We start from the raw sequence: 25,637 nt of genomic DNA, 5'->3' as shown, positions 1-25,637 counted from the left end.
TTTCATTTGTTTAGTCGGGTGGGAATTGTCGACTCCATTCTCACTGATCAGGGCTCGTGCTTTATGTCGCGGGTCATGAAAGAAATGTGCAAACTAATGAAAGTGGAACAGCTGCGAACCTCCATATACCATCCACAGACGGATGGGCTGTGCGAACGCTTCAACAAAACACTGAAAAGCATGCTAAGAAAGGTGATGGAGAAGGATGGGAAGAATTGGGATCAGTTGTTGCCCTTTCTGATGTTCTCTGTGCGTGAGGTCCCACAGGCTTCCACTGGCTTCTCGCCGTTTGAGCTGCTCTACGCCCGCAAGCCGCGGGGTCTCCTGGACATCGCAAAGGAGATTTGGGAGGAACAGCCGTCGCCCCACCGGTCTCTCATAGAGCATGTCGCTGCTGTCGGGACAAAACCTCATAACTCCAAAAACCCAACTTTTCAGCAGATGAAAAAAACGAACACAGATTTGAGGGTGAATAGAGTTAGGAGGTTTAGACAGATGATCGGTTTAATGCTTTCCCATTGTTTAAACTTTGTAAAACCCACACACACATATGGAGGATGATCTACGGAGTTGATTTATATAAAAAGATATATATAAAGTTGTAGTTATGAGGTTTTGTCCCGACAGCAGCGTTGTGCAGGTAATGAGAGACAGGATGAAGGCGCTCTGGCCAGTGGTGAGAGAACATATGCAACAGGCCCAAGACGCACAGAAGCGCATTTATGACCGGGGCGCACAGCCACAGGAGTTTAATGTAGGGGGCCGGGTCCTCGTACTGGTTCCGACAGCAGAGTGCAAATTCCTAGCCAAATGGCAGGGACCCTACGTCATAATCGAAAAAGTGGGTCCCGTCAACTACAAGGTCCACCAGCCCGACCGTAGGAAGCATCGACAGTTATACCATGTTAACCTGTTGAAGAAATGGCATGCCCGGGATGTGTTGCTCTCGCCCCCCCCCCCTCTCCCCCCTTTTGCGCAGCAGGTGGCAGAGGCGGCCGATGTTCCCATCTGGGAACAGTTGTCCCGACCCAACGGCAGGAGCTTCGGGAGCTGGTCCAACAGAACCGGGACGTGTTTTCGGCCACGCCCGGCCGCACCACATTGGCCCAGCACCACATCATTACCAGCCCGGGAGACAAGGTAAAGCTGAAGCCCTATCATATCCCAGAGGCAAAAAGAGAGGCCGTAAGAAGAGAAGTGCGGGTCATGCTGGAGATGGGAGTGATTGAGGAGTCTCATAGCGGGTGGTCCAGTCCTATTGTTTTAGTGCCGAAACCCGACTCAACAACCAGGTTCTGCAATGATTTCAGGAAGCTTAATGACATTTCAAAGTTTGACGCCTATCCCATGCCTAGAGTGGATGAGCTCATTGATAGACTGGGCCTGGCCAGGTTTATCACAACACTAGATCTAACGAAGGGTTATTGGCAAGTCCCTCTGGCCCCCGCCTCGAGGGAGAAGACGGCTTTCTCCACCCCAGACGGGCTGTTTCACTATAAAGTTCTCCCGTTTGGCCTGCATGGGGCGCCATCTACCTTTCAGAGGCTGATGGACAGAGTACTACGGCCCCATCGGGATTATGCAGCCGCATATCTCGATGACATTATCATTCATTCATCAGATTGGGACTCCCACCTCCAAAAGGTGAGAGCGGTGTTGGGTGCCCTCCGGGAGGCGGGTCTCACCGCCAACCCTAAGAAATGCAGGCTGGGACTAGAAGAGGCAGAGTACCTGGGGTTCACAATAGGCCGGGGCAATGTAAAACCGCAGAAGAGGAAAATTGATGCGATAAGGGAGTGGCCTCGCCCTTTAACCAAGAAGCAGGTCAGGACATTTAATGGGCTAGCGAGCTATTATAGGAGGTTTATCCCTAACTTCGCTGCTCGCGCTGCTCCCCTCACAGATCTGACCCAGGCGCGGCGGCCATTCACGGTGAAGTGGACACCGGAGGCGGAGGCGGAGTACGAGGACCTCAAGACGGCCCTCTGTTCGGGACCGGTGCTGGTCTCCCCGAACTTCGACAAGGAGATGACGGTACAGACAGATGCATCAGAGGTGGGACTGGGAGCGGTCCTCTCCCAGCAACTGGAGGGTGAGGAACATCCAATCTTATATGTGAGCAGGAAGCTGCTGCCACACGAGCGCAACTATTCTGCGGTGGAGCGCGAAGGTCTGGCAATTAAGTGGGCACTGGAGACGCTCCGTTATTATCTGCTGGGGAGGCGTTTCACGCTGGTGACGGATCACGCCCCCCTCGTCTGGATGGCCAAGACAAAGGGGACCAATGCCAGGGTGACTCGATGGTTTCTGGAGTTGCAATCGTTTAACTTTTCTGTCATCCACAGGTCCGGGGTGGCGCATGGCAACGCAGACGCCCTCTCCAGGAAGGATGCCTGTTGGGCGTCGGACGCTCTTCCCCGACGGTCGGAGCTGGAGGGGGGGTACTGTGGCAACCCCAAGCCACCCCTGGGCTTGGTGATTGATGGGCGCTACGTGGCGACCCAATGGCTGGGCGCTGCCCATGTTTGGGCGTCCGCTTCCGGACGCACCTGTCACTAGAGACCCATCAGGAGTGATTATGTGATTATCGAATCACGGCGCGGTGCGCCTGTTGGGGACGGGGGACTTAATGGAGCCGAGGAGCCTCCTCTCAGTCCCCCGTAGCAGCGCAAGGCGAGAGGCCACAGAGCGGAGACGCCGCCCGGCCGACAGATTACCGCCAGCAAGCGATCATTATTTAAATAGAAAATAAAGAGTATGATTTTGGGAACTGCAACCTGTCTGTGTGTTGTTTATTCTGCCACCCCTACACCTGGAATTGCCACACCATACGACCAAGCCTGATCATCCATTTTTAACCAGTGGCTCGCTAAATTTGGATCCCACATAGTATAAAAGCATGGTTGTGTCATCATTCTGGAGCCTTGCAGCCCCCATGGAGGGCTGTGGTCTCCAGGACTGTTCCTCGTTCTCTGTGTTCCTGTCAATAAATACCATCAATTGACTTCACCTTCGTCTCCTGAATATCTGTCCAGCTGGCTCATCATATCAATCCAAAGAACTCAGTTTTATACTATCAGGTAAATCGACGTTTGAGGTCACAGAAAGCTGTCTCGGCTCGAGGCGACCAGTCAAATCCTGGGAGAGATGCTTTCGTGAGAGCCGTTAACACTTTGGATGCCAGCCACGACATAGCACGTGTTATCAGCCCGCCCCCTGAATGCCCACCACGACAATTAGCGTGAAATTTTTTTTATTAGCGATCTGAATTCATATTTCATCAACCGAGTCTACCGTTGGGAAACCAGCCCCATCAGGAGCTCAAATGTGAAAAAAGCGCCCCATATCGTCTCCCAGATGGTAATGCACCCTTTTGGAATGGACTCAATGAAAATGGATGAAAAAAATCAAATCCAGAATCCACATTTTACTTTCATGCATGTAACCGGAGATGATCCCAGTCATTGTGGACCATCAGAACAGCGTGTAATATGTGTTTACAGTATGTAGCGTTGGATCAATAAAAGGATCGATTTTTGGAATGCCGATCAGGAATTGGAATAATCTTTTTGGATAACATCTGATCTCAGGTAAGGAATCTATTTTACCAGTCTTAGGATAATCAGACCTGTTTTCATGGAGATATAAGCTTTTCCCCTATGTGTGATGTGGCTGTTTGGCTGTGCGAGCGATCAGGAAATATATCAGATCAGATATCAGATCGCCTATATAGCGTGCATACGTACACATAAGGGAAGGTTGGAGATCTCCTCCTCCACGTTGACGGCTGTTCCATCTCCCCGTCTCTTGAAGTCCGTAACCTGGGCGTCACCCTTGACTCCACACTTTCATTTCACTCCCACATCAAATCTGTCACCAAGTCTGCCTTCTACCACCTCAGGAACATCTCCCGTCTCCGACCCTCACTCTCAGACTCTGTGGCGGAGACCCTGATCCACTCATTTGTCACCTCCCGGTTGGACTATTGTAATGGAGTCCTGTTCGGGGTACCCAGCAAAGCCCTGGACAGGCTCCAGTATGTCCAGAACTCAGCTGCCAGGGTTCTCACTCACACCAAGCCCTGGCAGCACATCACCCCCACCCTCATCCATCTCCACTGGCTTCCAGTCAGGTTCCGCATCACCTTCAAACTCCTGCTCTTCACCTACAAATCCCTCCATGCCCTCGCCCCCCGGTACCTGTCTGATCTCCTCCACCAGTACACTCCATCCCGGAACCTACGATCCTCTGATCTAGGTCTCCTCTCCATCCCTCGCACCAGGTTACGGACTTTTGGGGACAGAGCCTTCAGCGTGGCGTCCCCTACCCTCTGGAACTCTCTCCCCCCCGAAATCCGCAACGCCCCAACCCTGGACACCTTCAAATCCGCTCTAAAAACACACCTCTTCACCAAGGCTTTCCCCATCAGTTAGTTTTAGATTAAATTAGGTCCATTATCCCCTACTTTCCCTCATCCCCTCTTCCCCCTCCCCCCCTACTTTCCTTGCCCTATTTTTTGTCCTGATTGTAAAGCGACCTTGGGTTCTATGAAAGGCGCTATATAAATTTGATTTATTATTATTATATACTATCGATAATCTAGCGTTTATTTGAAAACGATTCATAAATAGGCCAAAAATTTTTAAAGTTTTTGTGTATTCTAGAATATTCCGTTTATTATGGAATCTTTTTATTTTCCTTGAAAACAACGGCTTTTCAAGATGCTTTAAAGCGGAAATGAACCGATAAAAAAACAATCCGCTTCGACAATGTTGACTGGAAAATGAGTCATTGATAAGCGACGGGCAGATTAGACACATTTAAAACATAGATTAGGTGATATTAACGCTAACATTGAAGTGGATGGTGGGCATTCAAGCACTAAATCGTGCGCCCCCTGCTGGCACTGAAAGAGTTAAGGGAGCAGCTAAGGCACTAAAGTTACGAATAAATCGCCTATAGAAATTAGCAAACCCCAAAAAACTTTGCAACTGTTTGAGTGAAGAAGGACGAGGCCAGTCTAGGACCACACTCACCTTGGCCGGATCCATACGCAGATCGCCCCAGGTTAATACAAACCCCAGAAAGGACACAGTGTCTGTATGAAACACACGTTTCTCTGCCTTAACAAACAGCTGATGCTGGAGGAGACGCTGGAGAACCTGTCGAACGTGCTGTTGATGCTGCGAAATATCACGAGAGAAAATAAGAATGTCATCTAGATCAGGGGTTCCCAATGTTTTCAGGCCGCGACCCCCGAAATAACGGTGTCAGAGAGCCGCGACCCCCACTATTATAGGAGGTAAAAAAATGAATTATTAAAGAAAAAATATATATTTATACTTTTTTTTTAATGGAAATGTATGGTTGAAACATGCAAACGTTCAAACGCACACACACTAATAAGCATTGGAGGCTTTTAACCAGGGACGGACTGGGGAAATCATTTAGGCCAGGAAATAGGCCTATAGTGCGAAATATAGCCCCAGTAAAGCCACTTTTTAAGCGGGGGGTCTTTGACCTCCTCTGGTGACCCTGTGCTTCCCGTATCGCCGGGCCCGGTCCGAAGTCATGTTTCGTCGACCCGTAGGCCTGGGTTAACCCTTTTTTGAAAACTGAAACACTTGTACTGCGGTATAGCCGGTGTATACCCGCAGGTGTGTTTTGGAGTTTTTTTCTTGAGGGGTTATAGGAACAACCACCGCATTGGGTAACACCAAGGTGGTTGGTTCCCTGGTGTGTTGGAGCAGTGTCAACTCCCGGGTTCACCGGTTGAGGGTGCCCCTGCACGTTCATGACGTCTGCCAAACGTGTCAGCCTTCTCTGCCTCAACCCCTCTGGGTGGGTTTTTTTTAAATGGAGGCTTGGTCATGCAACAACGCCAGCATACGCCCCTTCCGCCGGCGCGGCTGTGTTCAGCTGTCCCCTCTGGCGCCTGTCTCGTCCGCAGTCTCCAGGCTAGGGTTAACAGCCTGTTGCCTGGTTTTTCCCCGGTGCGCTGCCTGCTTCCGTTGGTTAACCTTTTTTGTGTGCTTACGGCCATGCTGACTGCCTGTTCTGCAGGGTCAGTGTGCCAGGCGGTGTACTATTGGGGGGACAGGGCCCGCTCGGCTGAGGGGCCTTTGTCCGAATACGCTGGCGATGTGGGGGGCGGGGTCACTAAGTGCCCACCTGGTGGGGTCTTGATGCTGGCATCATGGACTTCTCCGGGCCCCCGTTCCAGGGGGTCCAGTCCCTTTGGTGGGTCTGGGTCTTCCTTCGCGCTCCGCTGCTACGGCCTTGCCACGGGGTTGGGTTTGCCCTTGACCCCGTGATTCTGGGGGCAGTAACGAGGTTGTTCCCTCCGTTCGTTCCCGGGTGGCATGCGGGTTGTGCGTGTGTGTAGTCGTGGGGTCAAGCCACGGTCTGCTCACCCTGTGCGTTGAGTTGCTTGAGTGCCTCTTCGCACGGTCGGGTCCGTCGCCCTCCCGTGAAGCCCCCAATAGGGGGGGTGCCCTCCATTAGGGGGGGTCGGGGGGGCTCGGTCCTCCCTGATCTGATGGTTGTGGGGGGCCTCAGCGGGGTACATTTGTCGAGCTTCTAGCTCCCGCTCAGCTCCTGCTATGCAATATGACGCTGAGCGGGAGCTAGTATGACACAGAGCGTTAGGTTATGTATATAACCAAGTTCTGTTAATACTAGTGACGCTCAGCGTCTAGACGCCGCTGCGGCCCTTGATTTTTCATTGTGGTGAAATTTGTTGGGAAGGAGATGAGTGTGTGGCACCACCCCTGCTTATGTAGGTAAGCGGATGGGGGTGTGGCCAGATGAATGCTGGCATTTAAAGGTACATTTTGAAATGTATTCAGTGTATATACGCTGAAGCGAGATATATGCAATATGATGCTGAGCGTCACTAGTATTAACAGAACTTGGTTATATACATAACCTAACGTTCAGTGGCCTGACTGCATAAAAAAAGAATCCAAGTGCTCCTGTCTGTCTTCGTCAGGGACATGACATCATTATCAATCTGTTCTGCATGTTTAAATATATATATTAGTGCTGTCAATCGATTAAAATATTTAACTCGATTAATCGCATGATTGTCCATAGTTAATTCGCGATTAATCGCATTTTTTTTTTTTTTTTACCTTAAACAGATCTTTTTCAAGTTCCACGTTTTAATACTCATATCAACATGCGAGTCAACAAATTCTTGCTTTATGGAGCCATTTAACACAAAAGGATGACCCTCATGCATTGCAAATTTGCATCAAATTCAAAACAGAGTGATGCACAAAATAACTTAAAAGAAAATTATAATTTAAAACAATGAATAAAGTGTGCATGAAATAATAGGGGAAAGAAAACGTTAGGAACTTGTTACATTCACCCACACAAGGGCTGAGTAATCACACCCCCCCCCCTCTCTCTCTCTCACACACACTCTCCCAGCTCTCTTTCTCTCTTGCCCCTTCCTCATCTCTCTCACCCCCCTCTCTCTCTATCTCACACACACTTCAGAAACAAACATAGTATCAATGAGAGCATCAATAATACACCTGAGTGAAGTCTAGTAAAAAAATTAAATAAAAGAAATGGAAAAAAAAATAAGAAAAGAAAAATTCTTAACACATTGGCGCCCAGCCACGGAGATGTCTGTGTTTCGAATCCAACGCTAGAGGGCCATCCACGGACATGTCCGTGGCTAGGTTGTTTTGGATTTTATTCCATTTTAATAACCTACTCAAGGTCACCGAGCGGCGCTGCAGAAGTACCCTACTGTTTGAATTCTGAAAAGTGCATTACCGGCCAGATCCTGTCTCGATAATGCAGTGTGCCCTGTGGCAGAACGGTGCACTATTCTTTTTTACTTTCAATGGGGTTTCCAGTTAGCTGGATTCTATATGTGTAGCCTGTAGCTTGGAATACCTTTTGCGACGCCGAATTCACTATGCAGTAAAGGAATATCATCAGCCAATAGACATATCGATCTACCAGATGGCGATCGATAACTGGGAAACCCTTTTGGGGATCCAACCGGCCCACGGTAAGATCTTTTTCACGTAAATTACACGCTGATCAGGCCTTGTTATGATAGCCATCCACCCGATCAGCGAATGTGGCTACTGAGGCTAACGCGGTTATTGGTAATCAATAATCAGAAACAACGTCCCCCGCCCCCCCCCCTTCATGCATTCATGGTGGACCATGAATACCGACAATGTGCATTTTGAGTTTTAGCTCTAGCTTCTGTAGTGCCGAAACGCTGTTCGATTTAATGTTATTAGCTTAGACAAGCTGATCGAGCTGGGTCTGAGCTCCGCTCTGAGCACCTGGATACTGGACTTTCTGAGTGAAAGGCCCCAGGCGGTCAGGGTGCGGGGTCAGACCTCCAACACCATCACCCTGAGCATCGGGTCCCCCCAGGGCTGTGTTCTGAGCCCCCTGCTGTATTCACTATACACACATGATTGTGTGGCCAAGTTCAGCTCCAACTCCATAGTGAAGTTTGCAGACGACACAGTGGTGGTGGGGCTGATCTCGGACAACGACGAGAAGGCCTACGGGGAGGAGGTTGAGGTACTGGAACGCTGGTGCCAGGACAACAGCCTGCTCCTGAACATTGGTAAAACCAAGGAGCTGATCGTGGATTTTAGGAGGAGACAGCAGGGGACACACACACCACTGAGGATAAACTGGGCTACCGTGGACAGGGTGAGCAGCTTCAAGTACCTGGGGGTCCACATCTCAGAGGATCTGACATGGACAACATACATAGACTCAGTCGTAAAAAAGGCGAAGCAGCGCCTCTACCACCTGAGACAGTTAAGGAAGTTAAGATTATCTGGGAAGATACTCCAGTCCTCCTACTCCGGAGCTGTAGAGAGCATCTTGACTGGAAACATCACTGCCTGGTATGGAAACAGCACGGCACAAGACAAGAAGGCCCTACAGAGAGCGGTGCGCTCAGCCGAGCATACCACGGGTATTGCACTACCACCCCTGCAGGTCCTATACAACAAGAGGTGCAAATCCAGAGCCTGCAGAATAATGAAAGACTCTCACCACCCCAACTACAGCCTGTTCAAGCTGCTGCGGTCAGGCAAACGCCTGTGAACACCAGCAACTAGGACAGAGAGACTTCGGCTCAGCTTCTTCCCCCAGGCCATCAGAGCCTTGAACACTGAACTCTCCACACACAAGCACACATGAACACACACACAACACACACACTGTACACGCTCACACACTAGCAGCCACTTTAACATGAGCACACACACACTCATGCTGCACACGCTGACACTTAAGGTCCACGGAGGACGCCATAGCCCATGTGCTGCACACAGCAGCATCACATCTGGACAAGAGGAAGGGGAACTATGTGAGAATGCTGTTCATCGACTACAGCTCAGCATTCAATACCATAGTCCCCTCCAAACTCATAGCCAAGCTCAGGGACCTGGGCTTGAACTATGACCTGTGCCAGTGGGTCCTGGACTTCCTGACGGGCAGACCCCAGGTGGTAAGAGCCGGCAACTGCACCTCCTCATCCATCACGCTCAACATAGGGGCCCCCCAGGGCTGTGTTCTGAGCCCCCTCCTCTACTCCCTGTACACACATGACTGCGTAGCACAGCGGAACAACAACACCATCATCAAATTTGCTGATGACACAGTAGTGGTGGGCCTGATCTCTGCCAACGACGAAAGGGCCTACCTGGAAGAGGTAGAGAACCTGTCACAGTGGTGTCAGGAGAACTGCCTCTCCCTGAACGTCAGCAAAACAAAAGAGATGATTGTGGACTTCAGGAGGTCGGGGGTCAAGGACTACAGCCCCCTCAGCATCGACGGGGCACCAGTTGAGAGAGTGAACAGTTTCAAGTACCTCGGAGCCCACATATCCGAGGACTTGACATGGACCACACACATTGACAGTGTTGTGAAGAAGGCACGACAACGCCTCTACTTCCTCAGGCGCCTAAGGAAGTTCCAAGTCAGTCAGAAGATCCTTAGGAACTTCTACTCATGTACAATAGAGAGCATCCTGACCGGCAACATCACCTCCTGGTTTGGGAATAGCACTGCACAAGACCGTAGCAGACTACAAAGAGTGACACGTTCAGCCGAACGCACAATTAGAGGGGGGCTTCCCACCCTCCAGAACATTTACAACAAGCGGTGCAAGGGGAAGGCTAAGAGAATTATTAAGGACTCGAGCCACCCGAACAACTGCCTCTTTGAACTGCTGCCGTCAGGCAAGCGATACCGGAGTCTTATGGCGAGCACAGAAAGACTCAGAAGGAGCTTCTATCCCCAGGCCGTCAGGCTGCTAAACGAACAATAATCGCTAAACGAACAATAATCACTATGCAACAACCATCAAATGCACACAGCACACACACCCACACGCACACACACACTCACTCAAACAAACAACACACTGCAGCACCCACTCTCCACACTTTAGATCACACAAACACACTTACACTTTATATTTATTGATAAAGGATTTGCACTACAACTCGTACACCTACTGTGAATTGTACCTAAACTGCACCTTGTCCATTTATGCCTTGCACTATATAGTATTGTATATTAGTACACTGCACAGTATTGTATATTGTATGGTAACTACGTCTACGAACATTGTACATATGTCTAAACTGAACACTGTGACCTCTTTTTTTTCTTCTAATTTTTACTATGTTTTTATTTCATACTATCTTGTCATGCACAGTCTCTGGAGCGCAACAGTAAGAAGCATTTTGTACAAAAGTATTCTGTACTTCTGTATGACAACTATTAAAGAAACTTGAAACTTGAAACTTTACAAAAGGAAAGGTCACTTTAAGAATAGTATAGTATAACTTGAGATTGTATAATATAGCATTGTATAGCAGTGTACATAAAGACCCAGTGCCTCATCCGTAGCTAACAGTGTATTGCACTACCACAGGACCTAGCATGTCCTACCATGCTCTGTAAATAACTCATGTACATATAGCGATATGCCCTACTTTGTTTACTTGTTTTATTGCACAATGTTGTTCTATTGGATTCTTATTATATATTACTATTGTTATTACTGCACAATAGTTGCGGGCAAGACCCCCCCGCATTGCATTGTATACTTGTATGCTGTGACAAATAAAACTCTTGACTTGACTTGACTTAGTGCCCTGTATCTCGCCTTCCAGAAAATATACTAGACCAAACCCCATATAACGCTTATATTCAAGACGCTATAAAATGAGAACGTATTGATGAAAAAATTATTTCTTTAGCCATTTTGAAGGGACGGTTTATGGTCTCAATTGACAATGAGAATGGACAGAGCTATAAAGTATAGATTTAGCTCTACAAACAGCCTCACGAACTATGCAAGTCTGTTTTGATATGCTGGCCGTCTAGAGTGATATTAGACGGCCCCCAATGGCCCCGAATGTGTTAAAAGTTAATTGTGAGTTAAAAAAAATTGTGGCGTTAATAGAATCGGGCAATAACGCGTTAATATCATGTTAACTTTGACAGCCTTAATATATATATAATAATAATAATCTTAAGGGGGAAACCCTTGCAAGCACAGGGAGAACATGCAAACTCCACACAGAAAGGCCCAGGAGATACCCCACCTGGGTACCTGGCAACCTTGATCAGGGGCTTGCCATTTACAGTTCGATATTCAACCATACTGTACATGCCAGTTTAACACTAGTACAGCCGACAAGGGGTCAAATGACCCCTAGGCATTTTCAATAAATGTATCCTCGTCACTCGGTCGAGCTCCAGCTCAGTCACTCAATGACTTTTCCTAACTTTACCCGTTTTATCTGGCACGGTTTCTGAAATTTCAAAATGACTTCAGGAAAATGGAATTAGAATGTTATTTCAGCTATTTCTGCTGAGCGGCCACCACCCTACCTCCCTTTCACTCTCTCCCTCCCTTTCTCTCGGTGGCTCTTTGCCCGTCAATGTGTGGCTCTTCCATAAAAAAAAAAGAAATAAATTAATTATAATTGTGACGACCCCCACTCTACCTGCAAATGGGGAGTCTTCTGACTCAGAGAGCATGGTGGAGTGGGTAGGTCGTTAACCCAATTACCCTCACCTGTGCAGTGCAGAGAGCTGCCTGCACCAACAGTATATATGTTCCCCTGTCTAAACCCTCCATCTGCTTCTCCCATCTGCTTACCCCACCAAACAGGACAGCAGGTTGTATCAGCCACCAAGTGAACCAACTTTGGGATCCTTTGTCAGTTCTGATATATACCTTTGTTGTTTAATTTGATTATTATTTGTTTAGATAGGATTAAATAAATTCTTTGTTAAATTGTTATCACGTGTGTTGACTCCCTTTATGTGATAAACCTCTGTTGCGTCATAATAATATATATATTTTTTGTAATTTTTTTTTTTATGTCACTCAAACCTACATTTCATTGTGGTAAACCTCATATTTTTATATTTAAAGGTAATTATATAGTTTACACTGTTTATTTTTCTCATATTTCTCATAACTTGGGAGTGATGATGCATTCTCAGCCCCAGTTAGTGGGTCTCCGAACCCACAGTGGTGTAGATGGTTTGAAGATGGAAGGTGGAGGTAGATGGTGTACCCAAGCACCCAAGTCCTAAGTCCACGTAATGACAAACTGAGCCCATGTCAAAACAGATTGTTTGCAGTATTTACACAGTGAGGGTGTAAATACCCATGTTCCTTACACAACGATGTTGCATACAGCTGACCTTTTTCTGTTGATAGTTAAATTAAAATGATAAAATGTATATCTGTGTTCTCTTCATTCTCTTCAATTTAATTCCCAACCAAGGACAAGACACACAAGGCATTTGTCTCGTAAAGATTTGAGCAAGTTAGGGCGGCTGATTGGCGCAGTGGGCAAGGCGCTCGCCTCTAACGCAGGAGACGCTGGGTTCGAGCCCAGCTCTCGGCGTTGCTACCGGCTGGCCGGTCGTTCATACTAACACAATTGGCAAGTGTTAGAGGGTGGGAAAGCCGGAGGGTGGGTGTTGTGAAGGGCCAGATTAAAGCTGAGAATCTACATTTATTGTTTTATATACATTGTATATTATTTATATATACACGGTATATCCCTTTAAACCTGCGTTCGAACCATAGTAATATTCGCTTTCCTTATGGATAATGCCCCTGACGGTGGCGCCAGGCAGTCTCGCACTCAGAAAGGTTCAAGGGCGAGTCTGGGCTAGTCAGGACATGCCCGGAGACAGCGTATTGATTCCAGACAAGAACTGAGGTTTGGGACTAGATAATCACTTAAGTATATATACGGTGCAGGTGCGCACAGCAGCACTTCGTTCTTCGTTCATCAAGTTCATCCCGAGTCAACGGGTAGTGAAGTGAGCAACCGTGCGTTGAGAACACGTGCACGTGTTACCCGGAGAAGAGCCTCGTTGATTTCCACTATCGTTTGGGATTTAACCTCGTGAGGATTACACTCGGGCTGGCCTCATGGACAGAGGCTGGCTAGCTATCATCGTTTGCTATCGAGCATTGGATTACAGTTATTGCTTTTGCTGCTGATCGTTGGATTTACAAGGACTGGCTTCTGTACGTGGAGTCCCTTTATTCTTCATTGAATCAGACTGAGTATCCGAACATTCCTCTATCCTCTAGACCTTACAACTCTGAGAGGAACCCAGTGTCTCCAGGCGGTACCAGCGTTACCTTCTATAATTGCTATTATACACCAGGTGGCGTCAGCTTAGTACCCATCGTAGGAATCCTGCTATTCCCAGTGACTCATGCTACTGACTGACTTTATGCATATTCTTCGCCATACAAGCGCGACCCTAATTCTCATTCTGTAACCTAATGTTGCATAATAATAAAATACCCTCAAATACTATTTCTTTGTCAATGCCGTGTTATTATGAGTGTCCACCATCTATATTCGATGTACTGTCTGGCCAGTAATTAAAGTACATACCTAGCAGTGGTTTAATCTATCACAATCTTTAATACAGTCAGGGTTTTGTAACCCCTCAGTTACAATTGGTCCTTCGAGCCAGAGGGTATCAGTAATATTTAATATAATATTAATATTGACATGGCCAGTGGTGGACACTCTCCAAACGGCTCCCCCAAGCTAGAGCGCCCGCAGCGCAAACGTCAGCCACCTCCATATCTGGAGGACTTCGCTTTCGTTTTACCCCCTAGCTTATCTAAACAGACGTTAAATACGGATAAAACGGATAGTTTAAGCATGCCCAATCCTATCGACTTGGCGGCCCTGCCAGTAGAGACCCCAGTGGGTTCAAACGAAACTGACTTAGCTCACGGGGGGGACCAAGCGGGACATGACGTGACTATACCTCCAGACAGCGTCACCGGGATAGACCCCGGAGCGCCCCAGGATAAAGAAAGCGCTCCAGGGATAGACCCCGGCGCACAACCAACCCAAGAGCGCGTACCCGAGACAGACCTCGGCGCGCAACCAAGAGAAGAGTACCGCGCTCAAGAGATAGACCTCCGAGAGCGCCAAGGGAACAGGTCTCCACCAAGCCCTGTCAGCGCCCGATCACCTCCATCAGTGTCATCCCCCAGCGAGGCTGACCAGAGACTGGCGCAAGCCTTAATTGCCACGCTGACAGCTTCAACCGAAAGAGACCGTATCCAGGGTGAGCGCGACCGTCTTCAAGCACAGACGCTTAGTGAGCGCGAACACTCTGCAGCGGAACGAGAGCGCCTCCAAGCGCACCAACAGAGTGTGCGCGAACAGTCTGCAGCGGAACGAGAGCGCCTCCAAGCGCAACAACAGAGTGAGCACGAACGCACTGTAGGAGAGGTGCCTCCAGACTGAAGAGAACATTCAGCGAGAACACGCCAATGCACAGCGCGACGCCGCCAACGCGCAACGCGATGCACAGCGCGACGCCGCCAATGCACAGCGCGAGATGGAAAGAGACCGGCTGCAGGCGCAGATGATAGAGCAATTGATCCAGAGGGCGACCCCCCACTCCTCCACACGGAGCTCCCGGAGATCATCACGACACGGGTCGAGGGCACCTTCCCCTCGCCGACAAATCTACACGGGACCCAGCCAACAGGAAGAACCTGCCTACGTCGCCGAGCCCCCTCCCCGACCGATCTACACGGGACCCAGCCAGCAGGAAGAACCTGCCTACGTCGCCGAGCCCCCTCCCCGACCAGTCTACACGGGACCCAGCCAGCAGGAAGAACCTGCCTACGTCGCCGAGCCCCCTCCCCGACCAGTCTATACGGGACCCAGCCACCGGGAAGATCCCGCCTACGTCGCCGAGAAACTAACTAAGAGACTCCAGGACCTAGCGGAGGACGGGGGAGGACATCAAGCCCACCGGCACGAACCTATCTTGGACCAGGAGGCCCAGTACAGCCCCGACCCCAGCCCCGAGCCACTGCGTTACGAACCCCCGACCCAAACCAGGGTTGAGTTTAATACACAGTCAGCACCGAGGAGCAGCACCTGGGGGCCCGGCCTCTGGTACCCACCCAGCACTAACCCACGACCACCCGTACGGGGAGACTCGCCCAGGAGGCCTCTCCCCCTACGCTCATCGGTGTCCCAGCCATCCATGGCATCTTACCTTGGAACACCGACGTTCCCAGACTTTACGCGTGAGGACAGAGCACAGTACACAGAACTACGCATGTGTTTAGAGACTATAATGTCCGATGTACACGACGAGTCTTATAAATATGCCATCCTCCTCAAGCATCTTAAAGTGCCCAGAGCGCATAACATAGCGCTGGCATATTCGAACTCAGGAACCCCCTACTCAGATGCTCTGGTGGCCCTCGACGCGCGCTATGGACGCATATGGGATTACGTGATCCAAGAAATACGAGATATCGACCGCCTCCCCCCAGCCAAAGACAATAGAGCACTCGATGACCTTTCTATTAAGGTACAATCCCTCGTGGGGATGCTGGGGTCACAAAGGGAGAAGGGGAGATATGAACTGTATGCAAATTCTAACGTGGAGCGGATACTGGAGAAGCTCCCCCCAGCCCGTCAAGAGCGTTTTCGGCGGCAGAGAGACCACAGTGACCCCAACGGCCCAGAACCATCCCTCCTAGACCTGGCTGATTTCCTCGCCAGGGAGGTCAGCAGTCTACGATTGGACACATTCGTGTGGAGTGGCTCTGACCCTAGAGATGGACCGAGAAGGTTCAACGACAACCGCCGATCCGTGACCGTTATGCACCAGGCCGAGGTTGTGTCACGGCACACGAGCCACAACCCCCACAAGGAGAAGTGGAAGGCTGTCTGTCAGTACTGTGACAGTGAACACCAGCTGTCACAGTGCGACGCCTTCAAAGACTTAACCACAGCCGAAATAGGTCAGTGGCTTAGGGACAAACGCCGCTGCTTCCGCTGCGCGCGCGGCCACATGGCAGCCGAGTGCCGCCTGAAGAAAACGTCTACACGCTGCCTGCACACAAAGGTGAGCGACACAGGCCACTCTCTCGTACAGCCCGTTGAGAGGCTATTGACATTAGACGAGAAGCCTGGGAGAGAACCGTGGGCTCAAGAAGAGGGAGTTCCGAACTCCACCCCCCTCAGCTGCGCTCCAAGCGACATAGCTGACCTCGAACCCAGCACCCCAAACTACCTCTTGATGGGGCGGCCGCAACCGGCCCCTCCTCAGACAGGGTACAGACCGAACAAGAGGAACAGACGGAGGATGTGGAGACACAGCCAAGCACAGATCAACCAGTCTCAGGCCCGCTTCCTCCTAAGCGACCTACCATCCCGTCCAGCCCGTCAGAAGTGGGTAAAGGACAGGGACAACATGAAGGTGGACACAGTCGTTATGATCATGGACCAGTCACTACCCCGAGCTGCGTGGCCGGCCGGCCGCGTAAGCAAAGTGATTACTGGTGCCGACGGGAAGGTCAGAGCGGCAGAAGTTATTGTCCAAGGGCGGACCTACACCCGACCCGTGGCGAGGCTGATAGAGTTGCCAGAGCTCCCTGACTCCCCTGATGACGACCATGACCCACTGACTTCGTAGATTGCCCTACTCCTCACAACAGATATTGAGCAGTTGACTGGACTATTAATCTGTCTCCCTTAACTAATTAAGTGCGGACTAATTAGGAGGCGGCTGTTGTGAAGGGCCAGATTAAAGCTGAGAATCTACATTTATTGTTTTATATACATTGTATATTATTTATATATACACGGTATATCCCTTTAAACCTGCGTTCGAACCATAGTAATATTCGCTTTCCTTATGGATAATGCCCCTGACGGTGGCGCCAGGCAGTCTCGCACTCAGAAAGGTTCAAGGGCGAGTCTGGGCTAGTCAGGACATGCCCGGAGACAGCGTATTGATTCCAGACAAGAACTGAGGTTTGGGACTAGATAATCACTTAAGTATATATACGGCGCAGGTGCGCACAGCAGCACTTCGTTCTTCGTTCATCAAGTTCATCCCGAGTCAACGGGTAGTGAAGTGAGCAACCGTGCGTTGAGAACACGTGCAAATAGAATAGTAAAGTGTCAGAGTTTAATGCAGTAACGTCAAGTTCGACCTAGTTTAATGTGAAGTAAATAGTTGTTAATTTATTGTATATCGTGCAACCCAGTTCGTTCGTGTGTAGCATTACCTAACGGTTCGTTCGTGTTAGCTAGTGAACCTTAGCCAGGGTGCGTGGCCTAAATACGTTGCCAGTACCCGAGGAGGCCTAGTCGGAGAACCGTTGGACATGTGCACAGGCGAACCAGCGGCGGCGATTGCAGAACCATTACTGGTTGGATTATATTGATTTGGAACGTGTTACCCGGAGAAGAGCCTCGTTGATTTCCACTATCGTTTGGGATTTAACCTCGTGAGGATTACACTCGGGCTGGCCTCATGGACTGGCTGGCTAGCTATCATCGTTTGCTATCGAGCATTGGATTACAGTTATTGCTTTTGCTGCTGATCGTTGGATTTACAAGGACTGGCTTCTGTACGTGGAGTCCCTTTATTCTTCATTGAATCAGACTGAGTATCCGAACATTCCTCTATCCTCTAGACCTTACAACTCTGAGAGGAACCCAGTGTCTCCAGGCGGTACCAGCGTTACCTTCTATAATTGCTATTATACGCCAGGTGGCGTCAGCTTAGTACCCATCGTAGGAATCCTGCTATTCCCAGTGACTCATGCTACTGACTGACTTTATGCATATTCTTCGCCATACAAGCGCGACCCTAATTCTCATTCTGTAACCTAATGTTGCATAATAATAAAATACCCTCAAATACTATTTCTTTGTCAATGCCGTGTTATTATGAGTGTCCACCATCTATATTCGATGTACTGTCTGGCCAGTAATTAAAGTACATACCTAGCAGTGGTTTAATCTATCACAATCTTTAATACAGTCAGGGTTTTGTAACCCCTCAGTTACAGTGGGGATTTGACGTTGTGGACAGCGAATCCTATAGGTCGGTTTGGTGACGCCGGTGCGATGGAAGCAGAAAGTGACGGGAGATGGCTACTTTTCCCTTTCTTTATCATTCCTTCATTATATCTAGGTGCCACCCCTCGCTTAAACCAAGCGCATTATTTCTATAAGTGAACGCATCTGCCATGAAGAATTGCATGCTGTGTGCTACATGTCCAAAAAGGCAACTCCAGGCAATTCTCAGCGCATTGTCCAAAAGGGGCTTAACGCAAGCTATTCAAATTTGCGCATAACAAGCGCACCAAACTGAATGTCGAAGTTCGATGTGCAGCGCTTCTAGTGTAGCACAAATACAAATACAATTGTGGAATAATTGTGGAATAATCTAACATTCCATTGTCTGACCAACTGACTTAAAACAAAATATCAGACAAATTTTTTTCCTAGCTCCACTTAACACTTTGGTTGCCTAAGGTTAAATTAATGATATACCATAGATTGCCAGCGCTATTTGTCTATGGAGAAAGTCCCCTTCTTTGCAGGGCTATAACTTTTTAAATTCTATTGCTACATTGCCATTATTAGGGCCCATTCAAAGTCCTATATGTATTGTTCATTGTGTAGCAACGTTAAACTTTTTCATTCACATATTCATAGTAAAGTATGGTCTAATGTATAAGTATGTTTTCATCTCTTTCTGCAGCTTTCTCCAGAACGTGATATATAGCCCCAAATGCATTATATTGATGATGAAATACAGTTTGATGGCAATCAGCGCGATATAAAAAATTCCAACTAGACGTACTTCTAGAAGTTACTACACGTCATCTGATGTTGACCGGATGGGCGAGGGGGCGTTTATAATTCCGTGGGCAGCGTTATACCAATCATCTAATGTGGGTCAAATGTTGATAATATCAGTTATTATCGAAGACGGTAACGTTACACGCTGAAACTCACCCCAGTCTCCGCGCGCCGTTGGGCGATCATCGTCGAGTAGAAATTTTATCATTATGGGATATATTATTACCCGGTCCATCTCCAGCTTGTATAATGGTATATACGTCCAAATCATGTTGTTTATCGAGTTATTGGCAATCGATCGCTATGTAGAGTGACGAGCTAGAGTCACGGGACATGTACCGAGTGGCCGGAAGCAATACGGACGTCTAGCAAAACCTCTAGTGCGCTTCCTGTTAAACGCTTGCGCCGATCGGCCACCAGATGGCGCTCCTGAACCGCCAGAGAGCTCAGTGGGTCCTGCTGGTGAATCTCAGGCCAGCGGAGGGACATTATGAATCCGATCGCAGATTTTTGAAATATTGATATAAAGACGACGTACAGCGTCCCCCGGCAACTTTAGCATGGCCAGCAAAGACGTCTAAAGACGCCCCCTGGCAGTCAAAGTGTTAAGAGCTTTTCGGGCCGATTTTGGCATTCACAAACGGTTCCTTCTCTGGGATTTGCTCGTAGCTAAGAGCAGGATTCACGTGCACGGAAGAGCAGTCTTAAGTCGGACAGACAGGTGTGCGCCATATTCTTAAAGGTCCCATGGAAAGTAAATCAAATCACTTTTTGGGCAATTTTACACAATTCCTGTGAGTCTATGGACCACATCTGTATGTTTTTTTTCAATACATGTCATTGTTTTGTATTTTTTATCAACTGTGGAGCACCACTTTCTGCCCTTCCAATGTCCAAGCTGTTTTTGGCTGGGCTCCGCCCATACTCACAATGCGCTTTGATTGACAGTCACCCACCTGCACTAGCAGATACGAGAGAGAGAGAGAGAGAGAGAGAGAGGGAGAGAGAGAGAGAGAGAGAGAGAGAGAGTTACTCCCCGAGTCCCCGAATCCCTCCCACCCATTTTATCTAGTGAAGCTGCTTCTCTGTGTGTGATTGGGTTGGCTAGCTAGCGGCTAACGTTACGTTAACGTTACGAGGGTGCATTGCAATGTTTATTTATAAGCATTGAGGTTTTCACTGCACATAGAAACAGCGGAGGGGGGTAAAACTAGGATTTATAAGCACTCTGGAGCTATGTTGTCAACACTTTTGAGAAAGTGCTGAGAGTGGAACAGCTGAAGGTCTGCTGTCGAAACCGCTTATTTCCACTCGCTGCTCATATAAACGTATCACAGTTGATTGTGGGCAGGCGGTGGCAGATCAGCGCCTATTCACGTCAGCGAGCGAGTCAAAGCAGAATGGCTAGTTTCAGTGGGGGGGGGGGGGGTTTGTCTGAGCTGAACTGAAGAAACGGGACTGGGTAGAGATTCCACATCTAGTCAGTGTTGGTACAACCCCACATTGCTAGAAAACAATGCAAACCACTGGAAAAGGCCATTTATAAGATAGGGGACCTTTAAGGGCTTTATTTGGGAGGAATCATGGTGATTGCGTGCACGTTGATTCTACAGACATCCTTGGAATTCAATAATTATAATAATAATAATAATAATAATAATAATAATAATAATAATAATAATAATAATAATAATAATAATAATAAATATGACAACATTTGTATGATAAAAAATTATGTTTTGCATTTACAGTCATGCCTCAATGACAAATTGACATTGTGATGTCCAAAAATAAATAAAAGCACTACACCAACACTGCAAATGACAGTGAATAAATCAATAAATAAGAACTAACCCCAATCCCACGGATATAGCTGTAGTGGAATAGAATGGACACATCTACATTCTTTTATATTTGATATTTGTATTAGTTTTTTTAGACATTACAGTAGACAATACGAACGTGACATACACTTATCGACAAAACAAACAAAAGACATAAAAAATTTAAACAAAGACAAAAAACCAGACCAACACCAAAAAATATGTAGAAAGAAATATATATATATAATAATAATAATAATAATAATAATAATAATAATAATAATAATAATAATAATAATAATAATAATAATAATAATAATAATAATATAGAATAGAATAGATCTTTATTGTCATTGTTACAGTTGTCACAACGAGATTTAACATACAGCTCATTATAGTAATATTCCACAATTATTACATTGATAGTAATAATGGCACACAGTCATAAATTCACCAACATGCGCATTTGTTATACATGCAGGACTCTTTGAGACAGACGTATGCGTATTTCCGCTCCGCTGCCATATTTGGCGCGGAGCCTGGTGACGGGAGGGGGGGGCGGGATGAAGGGAGGGGGGGGGCGTGGGAGACTGGGGGACAGGAATTTGGTATTGAAGCAGCCTAAGGGCCCCCACCAACGCGCATCAGAGGCAGGCCGTCATAGGCGCCCGTTACTCACGAAGACAGGGGTGGATAGAGAAGGGGGGGGGTGGAGGGGGGAGGGGGGCCTCATCAATCTTATCGCTTCCAGACAGTACAGCTCGTCTCCTTCTTTCCCAGAATCACCTCACCGGAGTCGCTCCCCCGCGTTGACCCTGACCTTGGTCTGGTTCCACAGCAGAAAGGGATAAGGGGGGGGGGGTGATACAAGCAGCTCGAGGCAGATATGCCGCATATGGTCAGGATTTGGTCAATTTAGTTTAATCATCGTCACCATCATCGTACCCCCTATTAGCACGGTACGGTGGCATCTTAATTTTCACGTCCCTAATTTCCGACGTGATGTCCAGAATGGCCTGAGACCGCGACAGTTCCTCTGCATGGTTAGAAGCAAGTCTCTCAAGAATAGTCTTCAAGCACGATTGTTCGTCTACATGGTAGATTTCGCACCGTTCCAACATGGTCTTGGAGCTCAGTTGTTCATCACCGCGCAGGGTACTGAGGTCAGCGATCTTTTTAAACAGTTCCATTTGGTTGTCCTTGATCCCGGCCATATCTCTGGCCAGGGGAATCAACTTCTTCCGAATTAGATTCAGACAGTACCAGATCCAACAGCTGACAGAGCCCAAGCCGAGCAGCATGACAATTAGAAGATATACGTCCTCAACGTCGTTTATCTCCAGCGGGAAAAAGCATATCGCGAGCCAGGTCCCGTATGAATTTATGGTGTATCCCGCCTGATAGCTCCCAAGAGGGCATAATGGGTCATCCGCATTCTGCCTCCTTGTCGAGAATATGCGATCAATCGCTGTAAAAGCCCAGCTTATTAGATCCATATTACGCTCAAAAGTCGAGTCGAGTTGAGGATTCTGTTGTAAAAAGAAAAAGAAGAAAAAGGTCAAAAACGTCCGAGCGTCTCTAGCGAGGGCAGATCCAGGCTCTGGGGAAAGGAGCTGTAAGGGCTGGTACGGACGTCTCCAAGCGGATAAGAGAGAGAGGCCTTGAGGTGTTCTCTGGGGGTGGGAGAGGAGATAAAAAATAAAAAAAAATAAAAAAAAATATATAATATATAATAATAATATACATATCATAATATATAATAAACACATCTACATTCTGCTCTCAGCACACCCCATTCCTCCAGTTCATAGGCTATATATTTGCAATGTTCTCTGGTGTTATTATTTATTGTTGGTTTTATTTGTATTTCTTTACATTTGCAAAAAGTTAATGAAACATCCCAACAAGCGCCTTAATGTTCGGAGTCCCATCGGTGGGACGTTTTGCACTCGTGCGCACTTCGCGGAGCTTGTCTGCCGACTCCGGGCTGCATTTTTTGCCGATCAACCAATACATTGTTTGAAAGTTGAATCACTCAACCTATTGCAAGCTTCGAGTCTCAAGTTACAAGACGAAATATCCGGCGAGCGTCATTTGACAAGCCGTTCCAACGAGTGACCACGTCCGGTTGTAAACGGTTCTGAACTGACCAGTCACCAAGGAACATCTGCTCTGAAAACGATCCCAGACGAGCGCTGATTGCAACCAGAAGGGGGCAGAAGAAGACAAGCAAGTTCTTTGTTTTGACTCACGCGTCTGAATGAATGGAAGTGGATGGCCATGCTGAATTATTATGGTACACACATTACAAAAACCATTGTTTTTTTGTATCTACTTTTTCTCCTCCATTTTTTTTGTATTTTTCTCCCATCTCAATTTAGTCGTTATGCCAATTCCCCCCTCCCCTTCCTGGTCGTTGCGCGCATTTGCCCCCCACTTGCCGGTTTAGGGAGCCCTGAAGTCTATCACATGTGTCCTCCGATACATGTGGAGACAGCCAGCAGCCTCTTTTCACCTGACAGCGAGGACTCTCACTGGGGAAGTGTAGCGCGTGGGAGGCTCACACTACCTTCCCCAATTCCCTCCCTCGCTGTGCAGGCGCCCTGACCGACCTGTAGGAGTCGCTGTTTACAATGACCAGGATACAACCCACCGGCTTCCCACCCGCTGACACTGCCAATTGTGTCAGTATGACGACCGGCCAAGCCGGAGGCACCGCTGACAGCCGGATTCGATACCAGTGTCTCTACGGTAATAATAATAATAATAATAATAATAATAATAATAATAATAATAATAATAATAATAATAATAATAATAATAATAATAATAATAATAATAATAGATATCATTTGTAATGCGCTTTACAGTTGCAGGGCAAATCTCAAAGCGCTACAGTTAAAATAACTTAAAAACTAGCGAGAATAAAGGAAAGAAAGAATATAAAAATAGGCAAAACTAAAACATAGAATAACATAGAGAAACATAGAATAAATAAAACTGATAAAAGAAATTGGTAAAAGAACATAAAATGTGTGGAGCTAAAAATTTGATAAAAAGTCAACAGAAGGCTCTACTAAAAAGGTGGGTTTTGAGGCCTTTCTTAAAAGCATCCACAGTCTGTGGTGCTCTCAGGTAGTCAGGGAGAGCATTCCACAGACTGGGAGCGGAAGAGCAAAAAGCCTGATCTCCCATAGTGCAGAGATTTGTCCTTGGGCGCTGGAGGAGGTTTGCTTGGCCAGAGCGGAGATGTCGAGAGGAGGAGTGAGGGGTGATGAGTTCTTTGAGGTATAGGGGGGCAGTTCCGTAGAGGCATTTGTGGGTGAGCAGGGAGACTTTGAACTCAATCCTGAGTGAGACAGGGAGCCAGTGAAGGGACTTGAGGATGGGAGTGATGTGGTGGTATTTCCGCACTCTCATCAGGATCCTAGCAGCGCTGTTTTGAATACATTGTAGCCTTTGGATGTTCTTGCTAGGAATCCCGATGAGGAGTGCGTTGCAGTAATCCAGCCTGGAGGAAACAAAGGATGAGCTTTTCGGCATCTGACAGAGTGAGTGAGGGGCGAAGTTCGGCGATGTTCCTGAGGTGGTAGAAAGAGTTTTTGTATAGTTGATTTATGTGCGCCTCAAAGGTCAGGTGAGGGTCCATTTTTACCCCTAGGTTGGTGATTGTTGGTGACAGGGTGATGTTTTGGCCGGAAAAGGTGATGGTGGTGATGGTGGATGAGCGAACCTGGTGTGGGGTGCAGTGTTAATTTTGTTGACTAAATTGATGACGAAAGATCTTCGTCAACGAAGATTTTTTTCACGACGACAACGAGACGTGACGTCACGTTATTGAAGACCACGTGACGCCAACGCGACTAAATAGTTAGTTATATATCGTTGACTCCCAACTGAGGACACGAAAATGTAATTTACAAAAACCAGGACGAAATTACTCTTCATGTATGTTGATATTGTTGACTAAAACAAGACGAGACAAAATAATTATAACTTTTCGAATTATTATTTCAGTATTTCCGTTTCCGGCTGTGACGTGAGTCTCTGCAGCAGGCAGGTGACCAGGCGCGTGGGGCTTTCATTATTTCCCTGACACAGCACAAGCACAGAGGTAGAAAGACCAGTAGGTGGCATTACTGCATTATCAAATAGCTGCTCAGCTGAGTGACGCCCCCCGCCTCAGGCCCTCACTCAGTCAGTGACCGCGAACCAACAGCAACAGGGTCTCAACAATGATCAATTATCCCGTGGGCTTGGAAGAAAATGAAGACCAGGCCTCTGGGCATACTTTAGATATATAGAGCTTGAAGGACTGACAGAATGTATTGTTGAAAAAAGTTAAACACGAGGAGAGGCCGCTCAGGCCGGGGAGAAATGTGGTCATCGGATGAAGGGAAAAAACACCACTAATCTCAAACGCCATCTGAAGACATTCCACAAGGAAATCCAGGTAAATGTAAAAATGCATTAGCACCATATGACTGAGTGAATTTGTGGTGGATTAGCCCGTCTATTGTAAGTTGTAACTTGCTTGCTAGCTACTAGCTAGCCCCCTGATGCTAACGCTAGCCAGTAGCCACGTGACGGCTCACAGGGCCCGGGG

The sequence above is a fragment of the Notolepis coatsorum genome (assembly GCF_963971535.1).
Source record: "Notolepis coatsorum genome assembly, chromosome: 2".
Lineage (NCBI taxonomy): Eukaryota > Metazoa > Chordata > Actinopteri > Aulopiformes > Paralepididae > Notolepis > Notolepis coatsorum.
Note: the sequence above shows the minus strand (reverse complement) of the source record.